The sequence below is a fragment of the Ovis aries genome, chromosome X (assembly GCF_016772045.2).
Source record: "Ovis aries strain OAR_USU_Benz2616 breed Rambouillet chromosome X, ARS-UI_Ramb_v3.0, whole genome shotgun sequence".
In the NCBI taxonomy this organism is placed as follows: domain Eukaryota; kingdom Metazoa; phylum Chordata; class Mammalia; order Artiodactyla; family Bovidae; genus Ovis; species Ovis aries.
The window spans coordinates 118,637,795-118,657,303 of NC_056080.1; the positions used below are offsets into that span (position 1 = coordinate 118,637,795).

A 19,509-nucleotide genomic window follows, 5' to 3' on the forward strand; every position below is an offset into this window, starting at 1 on the left:
CACCTCCAGTGCGCCGCCAAGGAGATGCCCACGACTAGGGGCAAGGATGAACCCATCCCACCTCAGCACTCTACCTCCGTTGCGTCTCCTCGGAGACGCCCACGACGGTGGTGGTGGGGGGATGGGGTCATATTGACGAGGTAACGCGGGCGACACTTTACGGCAGGGGTGAGCTGGGTCGCAGTCGAACCTTGCCAGCTATCGCGCGAAGGTCAGAGGGGACCGGTTCTTTCCCGCCGAAGCGTGGCCTTAGCCACTTTGGTCCACTCAGCCTCCTTTGTGTCCTTTCCCTGGGGCGACGCGGGGGGACGCGGGGCCGGGACCGGCAGCCTTTCTGGCTGGAGGGACCCTCCCCATCTTCTAACGTCTGAGCAGCCTGTACCCTGCATGCAAGGTAGGCCAGTGTTGGCTGCAGCCCGGCCGGCCGGGGGAAGCGGAGACGGGCAGGGGGGCGCCGCATGGACCGGGCCGTGGTTTGGCGTTTAGGCTGGGCTGGGTGAGCGTGGGCACCGGGATTGTATTGCCGTGTGTGTTCTGTGCCCTCGCGCCAGTAGGGACAGGGTCCAAGTAGAGCCCCTCGGGCCTCCGGGTCGGTGGGCCTGGAAGCGGTTCCCAGTGGGCAGAGGGCGGGGCGGGCCGGAGGAGTGTGGGAGGCTCGCCAGCTGCTACTCCCTCCCCATTTATGTGGCTGCCCTGGAGTCCCCTTCATCGAGTGAGATTGACGTGCTGACCACGGGGACTGGGCATCTCGAATACAACCCTAGAGAAGTAACATTTCCTTTCATGAGTTTTTGACCTAAAAAAAAAAAAATGTAGCTCCATTCTCACGTATCATTGAACCACGTGGAAGAATGTGCTGTGCTTAGTCGCTCAGTCGTGTCCGACTCTTTGTGACCCCATGGACTGTGCCTGCTAGTCTCCTCTGTCCATGGGATTCTACAGACAAGAATACTGTAGTGGGTTGCCATGCCTTCCTCCAGGGGATCCTCCCAACCCAGGGATCGAACCGGGTCTCCAGCATTGCAGGCAGATTCTTTACCGACTGAGCCACCAGGGAAGGAGGGCAATCGAAATAAAAGGGTCAGGGATTTTCTTGTAAAGGACTGTACATTGTTTACAGTGGGATTATAAGCATTTCATGGGTAAAAAGGTTTTGGGGCCACTTGAGACAGTTCTAGAGGTGAGGGAATGTCTGGTAATACAGGCGGAACATGGACCTGGATCCCCTCGCTGGTTGCGGATGGTGACGCCCAACTCAGCATACCGCTCAGGGGCCAGTTTCTTCCCACTGTGAGTGGGTATGGATACCGTGTCATACAGTACAGGAAGGGCCTCACGGGATCCTGTAGGGCATGGGACCCAGACTCTCTTTGGCAGTAGCAAAAGTAAACAAAAACTCAACTCCAAGCCGGATATAAAATGCATGTGCATTTGTCTGGGTCTGGGACCAAGCCTTCATCAGGCAAAATTACACATCCTGTCTGCTGGATGTTCACCCTTATCAGGGTGGCCACCTCTTCCCGTTAACGGCTTTGTGCATGGTGGCGAAGCACTGTGCCTCCACCGGGGCAATAGATCCTGGATCCCCAGTAGCCCTGAGACCCCAAGGTCTACACTGGGGGACCTTGCTCCTGCAGGACAGGTGAGAATCCCCTGACCAGAGGCCCTGGGGCAGTAGCTTCAGCTCCTTGTTCCTGAAAATAGCAGCTGCCTAGGCCACGCCCCTGAGGGCCTGCTGCCTTGGTATCCTTGGTGGGCCTGCGAGCCCACACTCAACAGCACTGCCTGTCCCTTCCACACCTGCTCTAGAGGGGTGCACCATGGCCAGGTTCTCCCAGAATCCTCTGTGTGCTCCAAACCCTCCCTTCTTATCATCACAGGCCTTCCCCAGTGGGATCCAGAGGCAGGACCCAGGAGTTCAGTTTACTTCAGTTGCTCTTCGAGACTCCATGAACTGTAGCACACCAGGCCTCCCTGTCCATCACCAACTCCTGGAGACTGCCCAAACTCATGTCCATTGAGCTGGTGATGCCATCCAACCATCGCATCCTCTGTTTTCCCCTTCTCCTCCTGCCTTTATATTTCTCAGCATCAGGGTCTTTTCCAGTGAGTCAGTTCTTCGAATCAAGTGGCCAAAGTATTAGAGTTTCAGCTTCAGCATCAATCCTTCCAATGAATATTCAGGACTGATTTCCTGTAAGACTGACCAAAGGACTAGGAGGCCAGGCTCAAAAAGTTTCCGCTTGATGACACTCTTGCCCCAGAAATGCTATCCACACTCTGGAGCCTGGCCTCTCCCTCCACACTTTGCAGGTGAAAAAAGGCCCATGGGGGCCAAGAGTCTTCCAAGCCATCCACTGGAGTGTTGTGGGAAGAGATGTCTCCTCTTCTGCTCTGCAGTAAGAATGTACAGATAAGGAAAAGCAAAGGAAGCCATCCATCTCTGGGTCCATGTCCATAGCATTCTAAGAGATTCTGAGTCCAAATGGCCAGATCCCCATTTCCTGGTGACTGGGATGTGATGTATTCTGTCACTTTGTTATTACTGGTCAGGGTTAGGGCCAGAATTAACCTTGATGATTTACATAAGTAGTGGCTGGTTGAAGACCTATGCTACTTGGAATAAATCCAGGTTCTAGCCAGACATACAAAGGCTGTGTTCCTGTAATATGGATCCTTATGGAATAGGTATAGAGATTGGTCCCTACACAACATTCTTACTTAAGTGGCTCCATTCTAACTTCTTTCTAGCTAGGTGACTGAGTGCTGAACAAACCCCAAACTGTCATTTCTCCCTTGTGCCAGGACACTCATCCCTCGTGGTAATCAAACAGTTGAATGTGGAAGAAGGTTTGTATATCTGTGGATTCAGGGCTAACAGGTTATTTATTTCAGGAGCCTCGGGGCCAATAGTTTAGGTAAGCAGAAAGGCTCATCACTGTGTTAAACCACAAGCTTCAGTCCCAGCAAATTACTGTATGGTGTAACTAAATGGTCACAGTGGGTTACATCACAGATGGTTTGCAGTGAAAAGTCCAGACAATCTGTATGTTTAGGCTTATTTCTTTTAAGAATAGGTAGTGACTGGCTGGATTTTTTTGTTTTTAATGGAACTAGAAAAAGACTGAAGTGTTTTTTGTCTTATTTCTCATATTTTTCATGCTGAATTCTTACTGAGGGAAAGTAATTTGCATTGAGGGAAAGGTATTCAACATATTTTCTTTCCTTTGCAGGTCGTGGTAAGAAAATCAAAGGGCTTGATCAACGGCTCATATATTGCCTTGTTGTGGACCCAGAGTGCAAGGACAGACGAAGCCAGACACTGACTTTACATTTTTGATAGGTAGGTAATACAGCCCTCAGTTGTACTTTGATTCTTCTACCCACTTCTGTACAGTAGGCTTCTCTCTCAAGGAACAACTCTCACAGAAATTCCTTGGGTCAGTGTCTGATACTAGCACGTTCAGGTATACTTAGTTGCTACAGTTGTTCATCGTAATGACCAGAAGAGTTCTGCCTGGGGGATGCAAATATCAACAACCTTGATCCAAGAACCTTGAATTCAGTTTAAACTCAAACCCGAAAAAGACCAGTATTTTACTGGAGCCAATTTCACACCTCTGATAGGTATGGAATAGAACTCCCAGGTATACGCTGTGTTTTAGTCCTTTGTCTTCTGCAAATATTACTTTCTGAACTGTTTTAATCCAGTGTATACTGGTGCCATGGAGATGTGTTCTTAATGCCAAGACTGAGCAAAGGAAGCGTTATTTCAGTAACCTGAGACCTCTTAAACCTATCAAACCAGCCTTCCTGCATAAGGGCAAGGATCCCCAGGCAAGAGGCTCTGGAGCAGGAGATTCAGCACCTTGTTCCTGAACATAGCCACTGCCTACACCACGCCCCCGAGGGCCTGACAGCCAGGGGCTCCTTGGTGGGGAAGCCAGGCCCCAGAACCTGTTGCTCCCACACCTGCTCTGGTGAGGTGGCAGGCTGCCAGGTTCTCTCAGGATCTTCGGAGTGCTGGAAACTCTCACTTCCTCCCGTCACAGGCCTTCCCCCCTCCTTCTCCCGTCGGCAGGATCCACAGGAAGGGCCTGCACGCCATGCACAAAAGGTTTCCGCTTGATGGCACTGTTGCTCCAGAAATGCCAACCACCCTCTGTAGCTGGGCCTCTCGCTCCACCCTTTGCATGTTGAAAAAGGCACACGGTAGCCAAAAAAGCCTTCCAAACCCTCACAGCTAGGTTGGCTCCACTGGAATGTTGGGGGAAGAGGTGTTTCCTGTTTGAGGGCCTCTCCTGGGCAGTAAGCCCCTAGGAAAAAGGACATCCAGAGGAGCCGTCCAGCTCTGGGTCCAGGTCCACAGCAGTCTCTGAGACTCTGAGCTGTGTGGCTTGGCCACTGCTTCCTCGGAGGACCGGGATGTGATGGATTCTGTCACTTTGTTGTTACTGATCTGGATTAGGACCAGAATTACCTCAATGATTCACATATTAGGGTTTGGTTGAAAACCCTTGCCACTTGGAATAAATCCAGGTTCTAGCCGAGCATCATAGTGTGCACTCCTGTAATAATGGATCCTTCTGGAACAGGTGTAGAGATTGGTCCCCACAGAACATTCTTACTTAAGTGGCTCCGTCCACTTTGGTAACTTGTTTCTAGCTAGGTGACTGAGAGTGCTGAACAAACCCTAGATACATCATATGTCCCTTGTGCCAGGACACTTGTCCCACATGGGAATCAGTAGGTGGTAAGTGGGAGAACGTTTGTGTATCTGTGGAGGCAGGGCTAACAGGTTATTCATTTCACACACCTCAGGGCTGGTAGTTTAGGTAAGCAGGAAAGGTCATCAGCATGTTAAACCACAACCTCAGCCCCAGCAAGTGACTATACAGGCGACTAAATGGTCACAGTGAGTTACATCACAGTGGGTTTGCAGTATAAAGTCCAGACCATCTGGACGTTTAGGCTGACTTCTCCTAAGGGTACGTAGTGCGGTTTGACCGGGTTTTTTTGTTTGTTTTCTGTTAATGGAACTAGGAAGTGCCTGGTGTGTGTTTTGTTTTGTTTCTTATATTTTTCAAGCTAAATTCTTACTGAAGGATGTTGATCTGCATCTGTGGCAAAGGAATTCAACGGTATTTTCTTTCCTTTCCAGGTCGCGGCTTGCTAAAATAATAAAAGAGTATGATGAACGGCTCGTACGTTGCCTTAGTGTGGAGCCAGCATTGAGGCATAGACGCAGAACAGACACTGATTCCACACTTCTCGTAGGTACATAATACATCCCTGAGTGGTGCTTTGGTTCTGTTACCTGCTTCTGTAGAGTAGGCACCTCTCTCAAGGCAGGTCCCTCACCGAATTTCTCGGGTTACTGTCTGGTGAGTAGCGTGTTCAGGTAGACTTAGTCACTACAAGCTGTATCATTGTAATGATCAGAAAAGTTTTCCCTGCTTGATTCAACTAAAACTGGAGCCCGGCAAGGGCCATTATTTTCCTGGAGCCTATTTCACACGTCTGATGGGTGTCGAAGAAAACTCCCCGGTGTACTTTGTCTTTTACTCCTTTGCCTTTCAGAAAGATGATTTTCTGAAGTGTTTTAATCCAGTTTATACTGGTTCTGTGGAGGTATGTCCTTAATGCTAAGACTGAGCAAAGGCAGGATTAGTTCAGCGACCTGAGTCCTTCTGAATCTATCAAAAGTAGCCTTCTTGCAGGATGGGCCAGGTGGCCGGGGGCAGGAGCTTCAGCGCCTTGTTCCTGAACATGGCCGCTCCTGACGCCATGCCCCCGAGGGCCTGACAGCAAGGGGCTCCTTGGTGGGGTAGCCAGGCCCTGGAACACCACTACCTGTTGCTCCCACACCTGCTCTGGTGAGGTGGCAGGCCGCCAGGTTCGCTCAGGATATTCGGAGTGCTGGAAACCCTCACTTCCTCCCGTCACAGGCCTTCCCCCAGCAGGATCCACAGGAAGGGCCTGCACGCCATGCTGAAAAAGTTTCCCCTTCATGGCACTGTTTTCCCAGAAATGCTATTGCCCTCTCCTGCTGGGCCATTCCCTCTGCCCTATGTTGGTGAAAAAAGGCTCTGGTTGTGCCCGAGAGCCTTCTAAGTGCTATAACGGGGCATTGCTCTGGATTGTTAAAGAGGTGTCTCCTCATTAGGGGGCTGCTTCTTGGCAGTAAGGTCATACCTTTGTGTATATCTAAAGCATCCTGTCCACCTGTAGTTCATGTTCATAGCAGTCTAGGAGATTCTGAGTCCACACGGCCTGGATCCTCCGTTTTCTGGTGATCACTATGTGATATGTTCTGTCAGTTTGTTATTGGTCAAGTTTCAGGCCAGAATTCCCTTGATGATATAATAATTAGGTTTTGGTTGAAGGCCTTTGCCACTTGGAATAAATCCAGGTTGTAACCATGCATACAAAGTGTGTACTTGTGTTACATGAATCCTTTTGGAATAGGTGTAGAGATGCCGTAATTATCATCACTATAAATGTCTGCATAGTTTTAGGAAATTTTTAAATATACTATATATTCAATAAGTACCCATTTTTACCTCCCAAGGTTTCTGACAGTCTTAATTTCAAAGAGTTGCTGGTTATTTTTATGAAAGTACCCCTGTGGAGGTGTCGGTAGAGGACTCTTGGTGGTAGTCATAGTAAAGTGAAATATGCCCCTGACTTCATGGTAAAAATGACATCAACCCCAAATGTTAATGAAGTTGTTAATCAAGATGAACTCATTCATTGCCAGTAGGAATACAAAATATTCTAACCACTCTGTGTAATAAATGAAAACTTAATGTGGTCTATTTTGAAGGGTAGCTATCTTTGAGGAAAAAAGAAAACTTACTAGCACGCAAACAAAGGGAAAGTGGGATGCTCAGGGTTTCACGCTGGCTCCTTCTGGTGGTGAATTCAAAACATAAGGACAGTAATAAATGTGAGCAAAAGTGGAAATAAGTTGTTAGGAAAGGTCCAGCCCATAAAGAAGGAAATATACTTAGGCAACCTCTGGAAAGATTATTTATCTACCCTATAGTACTCAGCCATTGAGCAACTGGGGAAGGGACTCGAGTGCTAGAAAATAAATTGCTTGTTGTAACTGCCCTGGGTGTGCCTGCCCACCAGACACATCTTGCAAGACCTTCACTAAAGCCTTGCTTCCCATTGCACCTTGTGTCTCCAAGTCCATTCTTTTGGTTTGGGCCAGTGGGCTTTATTTCCCACACTTTGGAAGTTTGGCAATCACAGAGAAACATGTACACAAATGTTTATAGTTTTTTTCATAATTTCCAAACCTTGTAAGCAACCAAGATGTCCTTGAGTCGGTGAATAGATGAACAAATATAGTGTGGAATAAAAGAAAGGAGCTATCAAGCTGCAAACGTACTTGGAGGAATCCTAAATCCACATTGCTAAGTGTAAGAAGCCAACCTGGGGGAAAAAAGAGTTTACTGATAAGGTTCCAACTGTATGACATTCAAGAAAAGGCAAAAACTGGGGACAGTTAAAAGATAAGTGGTTATCAAGGATTCCACGGAGGGATGGAGAGATGAATAGGTGGGACACAGGATTTTTTTTTTTTTAGGACAATAAGAGTCTATCTAATGTACTATAATGGTGGACACATATCATTATGTATTTGTTAAAACCTATAGAAGTGTGACACAAATATTGAACCCCAATGTAAACTAGAGTTCATTACAGACTAGAGTTGTAACAAATGTGTAACACTGTCAGAAGCTGTTAAGAGGGAAAGCTGGAGTGCAGAGTAGGCAAACGGTCATATTCTCTGTACTTTCCACTCATTTTTCTGTAAACCTAAAACTACTAAAAATGTATTAAATTAAAAAAAATACTCTGACAGTTCATTTCTTAACTGTATAACCTTGAAAAGAGGTTGCATTGTACAAAATACAAACTGGAATCTTTTTACAACCTTAATTGAGCATCCAAAATGAGAGGCTCCCCAAAATCTGAGTGTTGAATGATATATGCTTTATGATGATTAACTGAAACACTTGTATAGAAAGTTACGAGAGTGAAGGTGAGAAGTTAAACTATGGGTGCTAGGTAGAAGACACCCATCTGAATAGGAGTTCAGAGTATGCCACCCCAAAACCTGCCTCTTTGTAATATTTTCAGGTAAAGGCCCCAACACTTGAAAAGCTCCAAAAATAGCACAGGCTTTCCTTCTACAAAGGAAATTTCCATTTACAAGGGAAATTTTCATTTGTAAAATGTGTCTCTCCTTTAAAAGGAAGAGGTACTCTTATTTAACTTTGACCTCTAACACTGTGTGGGTATACAATTATGATGATCTCTATACATATATCCTGCAAAGTGATTACCACAATAAGATTAGTTAATATCACCTCACATAGTTAGCTAAGATTTGCTGTTAGCGACTCAAGTGTACAAAAAATTCACTGTGCTGTACATTAAACCTCCAGCACTTATTCATCACTTATAAGAAGAAATTTGTACTTTATGACCATTTTCACCTACTTCCCCTGTCCCTAGCAGATCCCACATACAAAGAAGTATATGATTTGTCTCTGACTTTTTTCACATAGCATAATGCCTTTAAGATTTATCCATGTTGCTGCAAGTAGTAGAATTCCTTCTTTTCTGTGACTGAAGAGTAATTCATTGTGTGTGTGTGTGTGTGTATCACATTATCTTTGCTACTTTGTTGGAGGGGGGCACCACACAACTTGTGGGATCTTAGTTCTCTGACCAAGGATTGAATCTAGGCCCTTGGCAGTGAAAATGCAGAGTCCTAAACACTGGACTATTGGGGAAGTCCCTATATCACATTTTCTTTATCCATTCTCCCCACAGTAGACACCTACGTTGTTTCTGTGTTTTGGTTATTGTAAATAATGCTGCAGTGAACATGGGAGTGCAGGTATCTGTTCAAGATAATGGTTTCTTTTCTTTCAGATATACATCCAGAAGTGGGGGTTACTGATGAACACTCCCATGTTTACTTGGGCAGTACATATGTTAATAAACTTCTATTTGTTTTTCTCCACATAATCTGTCTTTAGCCAGTCAAATTTATAGGGTTCTGGGTGTAGAACCCAGGATTTTTTTCCTCTTTTAAAAGGGACATTGATCTGGTGAATCCTGTCCCAGTTTTACCTAATCACTCTAAATAGGTTCAAACAAGCCAGAATACTTATACTGAACACACCTTAAGTCTAGCTACGTATAGATAATATTTCCATTTCTTTGTCCTTTCCTGCAAATGTCACCTCAAGTCAGACATTTTAGAAAGCTATATATATATATATATATATATATATATGCATCATTTATTTCTAAAAGTGATATACACTGCTAACTATATTTGTCTTTAGAGTCTGAAGTAAAATGTATTCATGGCTAAATATTCATTCCCAGAGCATATTTGAACATGAGAAGTCCATTGTGAACCTAAATAAGAAAATTGCTTGAATTCTCCTTTTGTCTAATATTTTCCTAGTCTAAAATAAATAAATATAAAATAAATAGACATAAATATAAAATAAACATGTCATTAGCACAAAAAAGCAAGAAATGTACATTAAAATGATGTATAACATAATCACATTTATTAAACAATGTATGCCAATATAAAGGGCAAAGTTCAACAATGCAAAAGTACAAGTATTTTTGCATCAACCTAATATTACAATTACAAATAATAACCTATTTCTCTTTCATATTACTGAGCCTACCCTGTGTTATAACCAGAATAATAATACAGAACAGGCATTTGACAGAACTAGTTTTCTTCCTGTAAAGAAACTACAAATGAGTTTCTGCTGGAACCTTCTCAACAGAGATTTCAATAAGGTATAAACAAAGTTTCTTAACTAGAAGGGGCTATATAACAAAGTACATTTCACATGCGAAGTTTCATATCGTTCTTCAGATATTCCAGCATAGAAAGACAGAAGATATTTCCTTCAGCAACCCAGGGGATAAACAAGATCATTTCAAAATCCTTCCTAGCTCTAAGGTGTAAGGTGTCGTCACTCAGTCGTGTCCGACTCTTTGTGACCCCATGTACTGTAGCCTACCAGGCTCCTCCATCCATGGGATTTTCCAGGCAAGAGTACTGGAGTGGGGTGCCATTTCCTTCTCCAGGGGATCTTCCCGACCCAGGGATTGAACCCGGGTCTCCTGCACTGAAAGCAGATGCTTTACCCTCTAAGCCACCAGGGAAGCTAGCTCTAGGGTTTGTGAAAATATCATGCTATTTTGATAGATTTAAAAGGTTTCAGGTTACTGAAGTAACCCTGTCTTTGCTCACTCAGTTCAGTTCAGTTCAGTCGCTCAGTCGTGTCAGACTCTTTGTAACCCCATGAACCGCAGCACACCAGGCCTCCCTGTCCATCACCAACTGCCGGAGTCCACCTAAACCCTTTTCCATTGAGTCGGTGATGCCATCCAACCATCTCATCCTCTGTCATCCCCTTCTCCTCCTGCCCTCAATCTTTATCAGCATCAGGGTCTTTTCAAATGAGTCAGCTCTTCGCATCAGGTGGCCAAAGTATTGGAGTTTCAGCTTCAACATCAGTCCTTCCAATGAACACCCAGGGCTGATCTCCTTCACGATGGACTGGTTGGATCTCCTTGCAGTCCAAGGGACTCTCAAGAGTCTTCTCCAACACCACAGTTCAAAAGCATCAATTCCTCATTCAGCACTCAGCTTTCTTTATAGTCCAACTCTCACATCCATACATGACTACTGGAAAAACCATAGCTTTAACTAGACGGACCTTTGTTGACAAAGTAATGTCTCTGCTTTTTAATATGCTGTCTAGGTTGGTCATAACTTTCCTTCCAAGGAGTACACATCTTTTCATTTCATGGCTGCAGTCACCATCTGCAGTGATTTTGGAGCCCAGAAAAATAAAGTCAGCCACTGTTTCCTCATCTATTTGCCATGAAGTGATGGGATTGGATGCCATGATCTTAGTTTTCTGAATGTTGAGCTTTAAACCAACTTTTTCACTCTCTTCTTTCACTTTTATCAAGAGGCTCTTTAGCTATTCTTCACTTTCTGCCATAAGGGTGGTGTCATCTTCATATCTGAGGTTATTGATATTTCTCCCGGCAATCTTGATTCCAGCTTGTGCTTCTTCCAGTCCAGCGTTTCTCATGATGTACTCTGCATAGAAGTTAAATAAGCAGGGTGACAATATACAGCCTTGACGTACTCCTTTTCCTATTTGGAACCAGTCTGTTGTTCCATGTCCAGTTCTAACTGTTGTTTCTTGACCTGCATACAGGTTTCTCAAGAGGCAGGTCAGGTGGTCTGGTATTCCCATCTCTTTAAGAATTTTCCACAGTTTATTCTGATTCACACAGTCAAAGCCTTTGCTCACTAATAGTATTAATAACGCATTTCCATGGCACCAGTATAAATTCATTTAGAACACTTAGGAAACTCATCTTTGTAAAAGGGAAAGGAGTAAAACAAAGTACACAAGGGAGTTCTGTTGCATACCTATCAGATGTGTGAAGTTAGATCCAGTAAACTAATGGCCTTTCTGGGCTTGAGTTTTAAACTGAGTTCAGGGGTGTTGGAACTTATAAATAGGTTGATATGTGAATTGCACAGGCAGAACTCTTCTCATCACTACAGTGAACAACTATAGTAACCAAGTATACCTGAAAGATTGAAGGCAGGAGGAGAAGGGGACAACAGAGGATGAGATGGTTGAATAGCATCACAAACACAATGGACAGGAGGAGTTTGAGCAAGCTCTGAGAGATAGAGAAGGACAGGGAAGGCTGATGGGCTGCAGTCCATTGGGTCACAAAGAGTTGGACAGGAATGAGCAGATGTACCAGAACACACTACTATCCAGACACTGACCAAAGGAAATTCAGTGAGAGACCTGCCTTGAGAGAGGAGCCTACTGTACAGAAGGGACAATAGAATCAAAACACAACTGAGGGCTGTATTAAATACCCATCAGAAGTGTGAAGTCAGTGTCTGCTCTTCATCTCTGTTTGTACTTTGGGACCACACCAGGCTAAATGAGCTGTTGATAACGCCCTTTGATTTTCTGACTGAACCTAGAAAGAAAGAAAATACTGTTGAATACATTTGCCACAGGTGCAAATTAACTTCCCTCAGAAGGAATTCAGCAAGAAAAGCAAGAAATAAAATAACACACCAGTCTTCTAGTTCCAGTAAAAGAAAAATCCAGCCAGCAACTACCTATCCTTAGGAGAAATAAGCCTAAAGGTACAGATGGGCTGGACTTTATACTGCAAACCCATTGTGATGTAACCCACTGTGACCATTTAGTCACTTCAAAGAGTAACCTCTTCTGGCAAGACTCCAGTAGAGCCAACCCTCTTGTAGGGCTTGGTAGGTTCTTGGGCCTCCAAGTGCCTTTTTCGATCCACAAAGGGTGGAGGGAGAGAGAATGCTAGAGATAATGGTAGCATTTCTGGAGCAACAGTGCCATCAAGTGGATGCATTTGAACATGGCCTCCCACCCCTACCTGTGGTCCTGCTAGGAAAGGCCTGTGAGGGGTGGAAAGGAGGTACCAGAACACTCAGAGGATTCTGGGCAAACCTCCCTGTGGGACACGCCTCCAGAGCAGGTGTGGAAGGGATAGGTCATCCTGCTTGGGCCCAGGATGGCACACCAAGGAATCTTATGACTGTCAAACCACTGGGGGCATGGCCTTGGCAATTGCCATGTTCAAGAACAAGGAGCTGAAGCTCCAGTTCCCAGTATTGTAAGTCCCCACTTTCTGAGACTATGTGACCTAAGTGATCCAGACTTTTCAAGGAGCAAGCTGAGTTACAGAAGCAGAAGGAACAGGAGGTTGTGTAAAATTTTAACTTTTCCTCTTAACACTACTTAGGAGAAATAAGCCTAAATGCAGAGATACTCTTGACTTTGTACTGCAAAGCTATTGTGATGTAACTCACTGTGACCATTTAGTCACTTCATAGAGTACTTTGCTGGGACTGAGGCTTGTGCACAAACACTGATGAGCCTTTCTGCTTACCTAAGTTACTGGCCTTGAGGTTACTAAAATAAATAACCTGTTAGCCCTGCATCCACAGATACAGAAACTTTCTCCCAGTTATAATTTACTGAGAACTTCCAAATGTTCAAGCTGGATTTAGAAAAGACAGAGGAACCAGAGATCAAATTGCCAACATCCGCTGGATCATTGAAAAAGCAAAAGGGTTCCAGAAAAACTACTTTTGCTTTACTGACTACTCCAAAGCCTCTGACTGTGTGGATCACAACGAACTGTGGAAAATTCTTAAAGAGATGGGAATACCAGACCACCTGACCTGCCTCCTGAGAAATCTGTATGCAGATCAAGAAGCAACAGTTAGAACTATACATAGAATACAGACTGGTTCCAAATCAGGAAAGGAGTACGTCAAGGCTATATATTGTCACCTTGCTTATTTAACTTATATGCAGAGTACATCATGTGAAATGCCAGGCTGGATGAAGCACAAGCTGGAGTCAAGATTGCCAGGACAAAATATTAGTAACCTCAGATATGCAGATGATACCACCCTTATGGCAGAAAGTGAAGAAGAACTAAAGAGCTTCTTGATGAAAGTGAAAGAGGAAAGTGAAAAAGTTGGCTTAAAACTCAACATTCAGAAAACTAAGGTCATGGCATCCAGTCACATCACGTCATGGCAAATAGATGGGGGAAACAATGGAAACAGTGACTATTCTTTTGGGCTCCAAAATCACTGCAGATGGTGACTGCAGCAATTAAATTACAAGACGCTTGCTCCTGGGAAGAAAAGCTATGACCAACCTAGACAGCATATTAAAAAGCAGAGACATTACTTTGCCAACAAAGGTCCATCTAGTCAAAGCTATGGTTTTTCCAGTAGTGATGTATGGATGTTTTAGTTGCACTATAAAGAAAGCTGAGCACCAAATAATTGATGCTTTTGAACTGTGGTATTGGAAAAGACTCTTGAGAGTCTTCTCAAGGAGACCAACAAGGAGCAAGGAGATCCAACCAATCCATCCTAAAGGAAATCAGTCCTGAATATTCATTGGAAGGACTGATGCTGAACCTGAAACTCATACTTTGGCCACCTGATGCGAAGAACAGACTCACTGGAAAAGACCCTGATGCTGGGAAAGCTTGAAGGCAGGGGGAGAAGGGGATGACAGGATGAGATGGTTGGATGGCATCACCAACACGATGGACATGAGTTTGAGCAAGCTCCAGGAGTTGATGATGGACAGGGAAGTCTGGCATGCTGCAATCCATGGGGTCACAAAGAGTTGGACATGACTGAGCAACTGAACTGAACTGATGAGGGATGAGTGCCCTCACACAAGGGACATGTGATTTTTGGGGGGTTGTTCAGCACTCTCATTCAGTCACCTAGCTAGAAACAAGTTCCAAAACTAGATGGAGTCACTTAAGTAAGAATGCTCCTTAGGGACCAATCTTTACTCATATTCCAAAATGATCCATTATTACAGGAGAAACACTGTGTGTGCATGGCTGGAACCTGGATTTATTTGAGGTGGCAAGGGTCTTCAACCAATCCCTAGTAGGTGAATCATCAAGGTACTTCTGGCCCTAACCCTGACCAATAATAAGTTGACAGAATACATCACATCCTGGTTCCCAGGAAAGAGGGGCCTGGCCACATGACTCAGAAAATCCTAGAGTGCTGTGGACATGTAACCAGAGATGGAGGGCTCCTCTGAATGTCCTTTTCAGTATGTTATTACCGCCAAGGAGAAGATCCCAAAGGAGGACACACCTCTTTTCCCAGCACTCCACTGGCTAACATAGTTTGGAGGGTTTGGAAGGTTCTTTGGCCACCATGGGCCTTTTTTGATACACAAAGGGTGGAGAGAGAGGCCCAGCTCCAGAGGGTGATTGGCATTTCTGGCGCAAGAGTGCCATCAAGTGGAAGCTTTTGGAGCATGGCATCAGTCCCTTCCTGTGGATCCTACTGAGGAAGATCTGTGAGGAGAGGAAGGGAGGGTTTGTGTCACTCAGAGGATTCTGGGGAAACCTCGTTGCCTGGCACCCTACCAGAATAGGTGTGGAAGCAAAAGGTAGAGGTGTTCTGGGGTCTCTCTTGCCCACCAAGGAGCCCCTGGCTGCCAGGCCTTCAGGGGTGTGGCCTCGACAGTGGCCATATTCAGGAACAAGGAGTTGAAGCTCCTGCCCCAGGGCCTCTGGCTAGGGAATCCTTGCCCTTCATGCAGGAAGGCTACTTTGATAGCTTTAAAAGGTCTCAGGTTACTGAAGTAACCTTGCCTTTGCTCAGTGTTAGCATTAACAGCACACCTCCATGGCACTAGTATAAACACCATTAAAACACTTCAGAAAATCATCTTTGTAAAAGGCAAAGGAGTAAAACACAAAGTACACCTGGGAGTTTTTTTCCGTACCTATCAGATGTCTGAAATCGGCACCAGTAAAATATTAGCCTTTTCTTGGCTTTGAGTTTTAACTGAGTTCAGGACTGTTGGAACTTACGAATAGTTTGATATCTGGACCCCACAGGCAGAACTCCTCTGATCATTAATATGAACAACTATAGCGACTAAGTATATCTGAAAATGCGACTAACCAGACACTAACCTGAGGAAATTGGGTGAGACACTTGCCTTGAGAGAGGAGCCTACTCTACAGAAGGAGGAAACAATCAAAGTACAACTGAGGACTGTATGACATACCTATCAGAAGTGTGAGGTCAGTGTCTGCTCTTCGTCTGTGCTCTCGGGTCCACACCAATATAATGTACGAGCTGTTGATCACATGCTTTGATTTTATTACCAAACTGGTTCCTGAAAAGCAAAGAAAATACTGTTGAATACCTTTGCCACTCATGCAGATCAATATCCTTCATGAAACATGAAGAACATGAAAAACATAAGAACTAAAACATAACACCACACCAGTCTTCTTGTTTCATTAAAAAAAGAAAGATCCAGCCACACTACCTACCCTTGCTGCTGCTGCTGCTGTTGCTGCTAAGTCACTTCAGTCGTGTCCAACTCTGTGCAACCTCATAGACGGCAGCCCACCAAGCTCCCCTGTTCCTGGGATTCTCCAGGCAAGAACACTGGAATGGGTTGCCATTTCCTTCTCCAATGCATGAAAGTGAAAAGCAAAAGTGAAGCCGCTCAGTCGTGGCCGACTCTTCGTGATCCCATGGACTGCAGCCTACCAGGCTCCTCCACCCATGGAATTTTCCAGGCAAGAGCACTGGAGTGGGGTGCCATCGCCTTTTCCACTACCTACCCTTAGGAGAAGTAAATGTACAGATGGCCTGGACTTTATACCGTAAAGCCATTGTGATGTAACCCACTGTGACCATTTACTCATTTGCTAGAGTACTTTGCTGGGTTTGAGGTGTAGTTTAACACAATGAGCCTTTTTGCTTACCTGAAATAGTAGCCCTGAAGTTCCTGAAATAAATAACCTGTTAGCCCTGCATCCACAGATACACATTCTCCCACTTTTAATTTATTGATTCCCATGAGGGATGAATGTCCTGGTACAAGGGACAAATGACAGTTTGGGGTTTGTTCAGCACTCTCAGTCACGTAGCTAGAAACAAGTTAGAAAACACAACAGAGCCACTAAAGAGTCTCTGTAGGGACCAATCTCTCCACATATTCCAAAAGGATCCATATTACAGGAGCACACCCTCTGTATGCATGGCTAGAACCTGGATTCATTCCAAGAAGCATAGGTCTTCAACAAACCACTAATTATGTAAATCATCAAGGGAATTCTGGCCCTAATCCTGACCAATAATAATAAAGTGACAGAATCCATCACATCCCAGTCTCCAGGAAATGGGGATCAGGCCATGTGGACTCAGAATCTCCTAGAGTGCTGTGGACATGGACCCAGAGATGGATGGCTTCCTTTGCATGTCCTTTTGTTGTAGACAAACGCTCCGGGAAGCAGTCATTCAGAAGGACAACGTGGACAGCAGAGTGCAGTTTATCACAACGGCAGGTCTGAGGCAGAGTTTCCTCTTTAGCCAGGGACCCCAACCAATCTGAGGCAGAGTTTCCTCTTTAGCCAGGGACCCCAACCAATTTTTGTGAAAACCTTATATACCCTAAGTGTACGTGCACAAGCCCACATCCCCAAATTCCTCAATCCTGCTCTGGAAAATGTCAAAGGGAGATACAATCAAGTTACAGTCATGATTCATAATCAGAAGGGTCAGCTGGTTATATATTGTAGCCTACATCAATGGGTGCCATAAAGATTACAAAGGTGACTGACTACATAGGGGCTTATTACATTCTTTCTGGTGACAAGAAATCTTGGTATGGAATCTGGTGTTTATCAGTTCGGGAGGCCTGTTCGGCTGCACCTATGTTGTCTCCATGGCTACCAGGTATATTGTCCAGAGTTCACCGAGAATGCAAGAGGGAGTTTCCTTCTCAAGGTGGAGTCAGTGCAGCCTGTTCTTTCCTCTTTCACCTTTAGCTATGTTCTTACTCTCAAGGAGCAGCCTCCAAAGGAGGAGACACCTCTTTTCACAAAATTCCTGTGGACCACTTGGAAGACTCTTGGGCCTCCATGGGCCTTTTTTTCACCTGCAAAGTACAGAGGGAGAGGCCATGCTCCAGAGGGTGGATGGCATTTCTGCAGCAACAGTGCCATTGAAGAGGAAAGGTTAAAATTTTACATAACCTCCTACTCCTGCCTCTGTAACTCAGCTTGCTCCTTGCAAAGTCTGTATCACGTAGGTCTCAGAAAGTGGGGACTCACAGTACTAGGAACTGAAGCTTATCTCACTCACCCTTGTCCTGCTGTTTGCAATCGCCCAGCCCCTGCAAACCCACAAACCCGCTTAATCATGCCTGTCCATGTATAAGAACTCTGTAACCCCTTTGTTCGGGGGCTCAGAGCTTGGAATGTTAACTCCTCTGGGCCCACTGGCATAATAAACCTGAGTTCTCCAACTCTGAAAGTGTGGTGCTTGGTTTTTTGAGTACTGGTTTCTGCAACACCATCAAGTGGAAGATTTTTGAGCCTGGCCTCCAGGCCCTGGCTGTGGATCCTGCTGGGGAAGGCCTGTGAGGGGAGCAAGGGGGTGTCTGGAGCACTTAGAGGATTCTGGGCTAACTTGGCCACCAGGCACCCCTCCAGAGCAGTTGTGGAAGCAACAGGCAGTGGTGTTCTGGGGCCTGGCTCTCCCATGGAGGAGCCCATGGCTACCAGACCCTTGGGAGCTTGACCTCAGCAGCCACCATATTCAAGAACAAGGAGCTGAAGCTCCAGCCCAGGGCCTGTGGCCAGGGGATCCTTGACGATCCTAAGGAGGGAGGTACACCAGTGGGGTCCCTGAGTCTCAGGGCCACTGGCGACCCAGGAACTGTTGGCCAGGCAGAGGCACTGTGCCTGGCCACCATGGAAAAGGCCAAAAGGGGAAGAGGTGGCCACCCTGTATACATTTGCTTATGCCAAAGAGTCTGGGTCCCATGCCCCACAAGATCCCGTTAAGTCCTTCCTCTGCCTTATGACACAGAATATCCAGACCCACTCATGGTGGGATGAAACTGGCCCCAGAGCAGTATGCTGAAGCTGAGTTGGGCGAAACCGTCCTCAGCCAGCGAGGGGATCCAGGTCTGTTTTCCTTGGCATTCTATTTCAGGAATGGAACTGTGAAACCAAGGAGCCCCTATTCCTGGCCCCCACTGCCCCACCATGGAGGACCCAGGTCCTCTTCTTGGGGAGGACTGCTGTGATTTTTCACGAGGGGCTCCGTGTTCGGCATGTGCAGACATTGGTCCTGGGCACAGGGGCACAAGGAGACCACCTGTGCCAGCTGACCCATCAGATCCCATAGGCTGGTCAGGGCCCAGTCCTAAGGGAGGCTCTGCCCGCATAACCTCACCTGACAACATTTCAGGCAACTCAGTAAGGTGAAAGAAGGGGCATGGGGTGGGATTCAGCACCCTTCGAGGAGGGGTGAAAGTGAGGGGGTATGTTTGGAAGAGGTAGTGTTCCCGCATGGAAATTTCCTTCCAGTTGGAAGCCACCCCACCTCAGCCCTGTCCCTTACCACAAAAACACCCCACCCCCCCACCCCTCAGACAGGCTAGAGCCAGGGAAAGGGCAGGCATGAGCTGCCCCAGAGCTTGCTCCAGAAGTGGCACTTTGGGTCAGCCGGGGACTAGAAGGCAGAGGCCTGTGCTCAGCAGGATGCACCAGGCTCCTGGCCTTGGCAGACAAGCTGGAAGAGTGGTGGTCTTGAAAGAGAGGGAAGTAGGAGGCATTTCTCTCAGTCCAATAGAGGTGAGCTTCAGGCAGCTTCTCCAGACCTCTTCTTCTTGATGTCCTGCCTGGGCTGTGGGTGCAAGCACAGGGTTGAGACCTGGAGAGCCAGGGCTGAGTGGAAGGTAGGGCCTGCCCTCCTCTCATCACTGAACTGAGGCTCAGGGCCTTTTGAGGAGAAAGCTGAAGCCTGCAAAGACGTGGCCTGGGGATCCA

The 19,509-nt window shown here is 46.0% G+C and overlaps 1 long non-coding RNA gene across 1 annotated transcript; it reads left to right on the forward strand.

The window, feature by feature from the left end:
• Positions 1 to 214: 214 nt before the first annotated feature.
• LOC114111217 (uncharacterized) lies at positions 215 to 17,986 on the forward strand. Its single transcript, XR_009598947.1, has 3 exons — positions 215 to 394; positions 3,234 to 3,343; positions 5,162 to 17,986. It is a non-coding gene; the product is annotated as an uncharacterized LOC114111217 (long non-coding RNA).
• Positions 17,987 to 19,509: the final 1,523 nt, after the last annotated feature.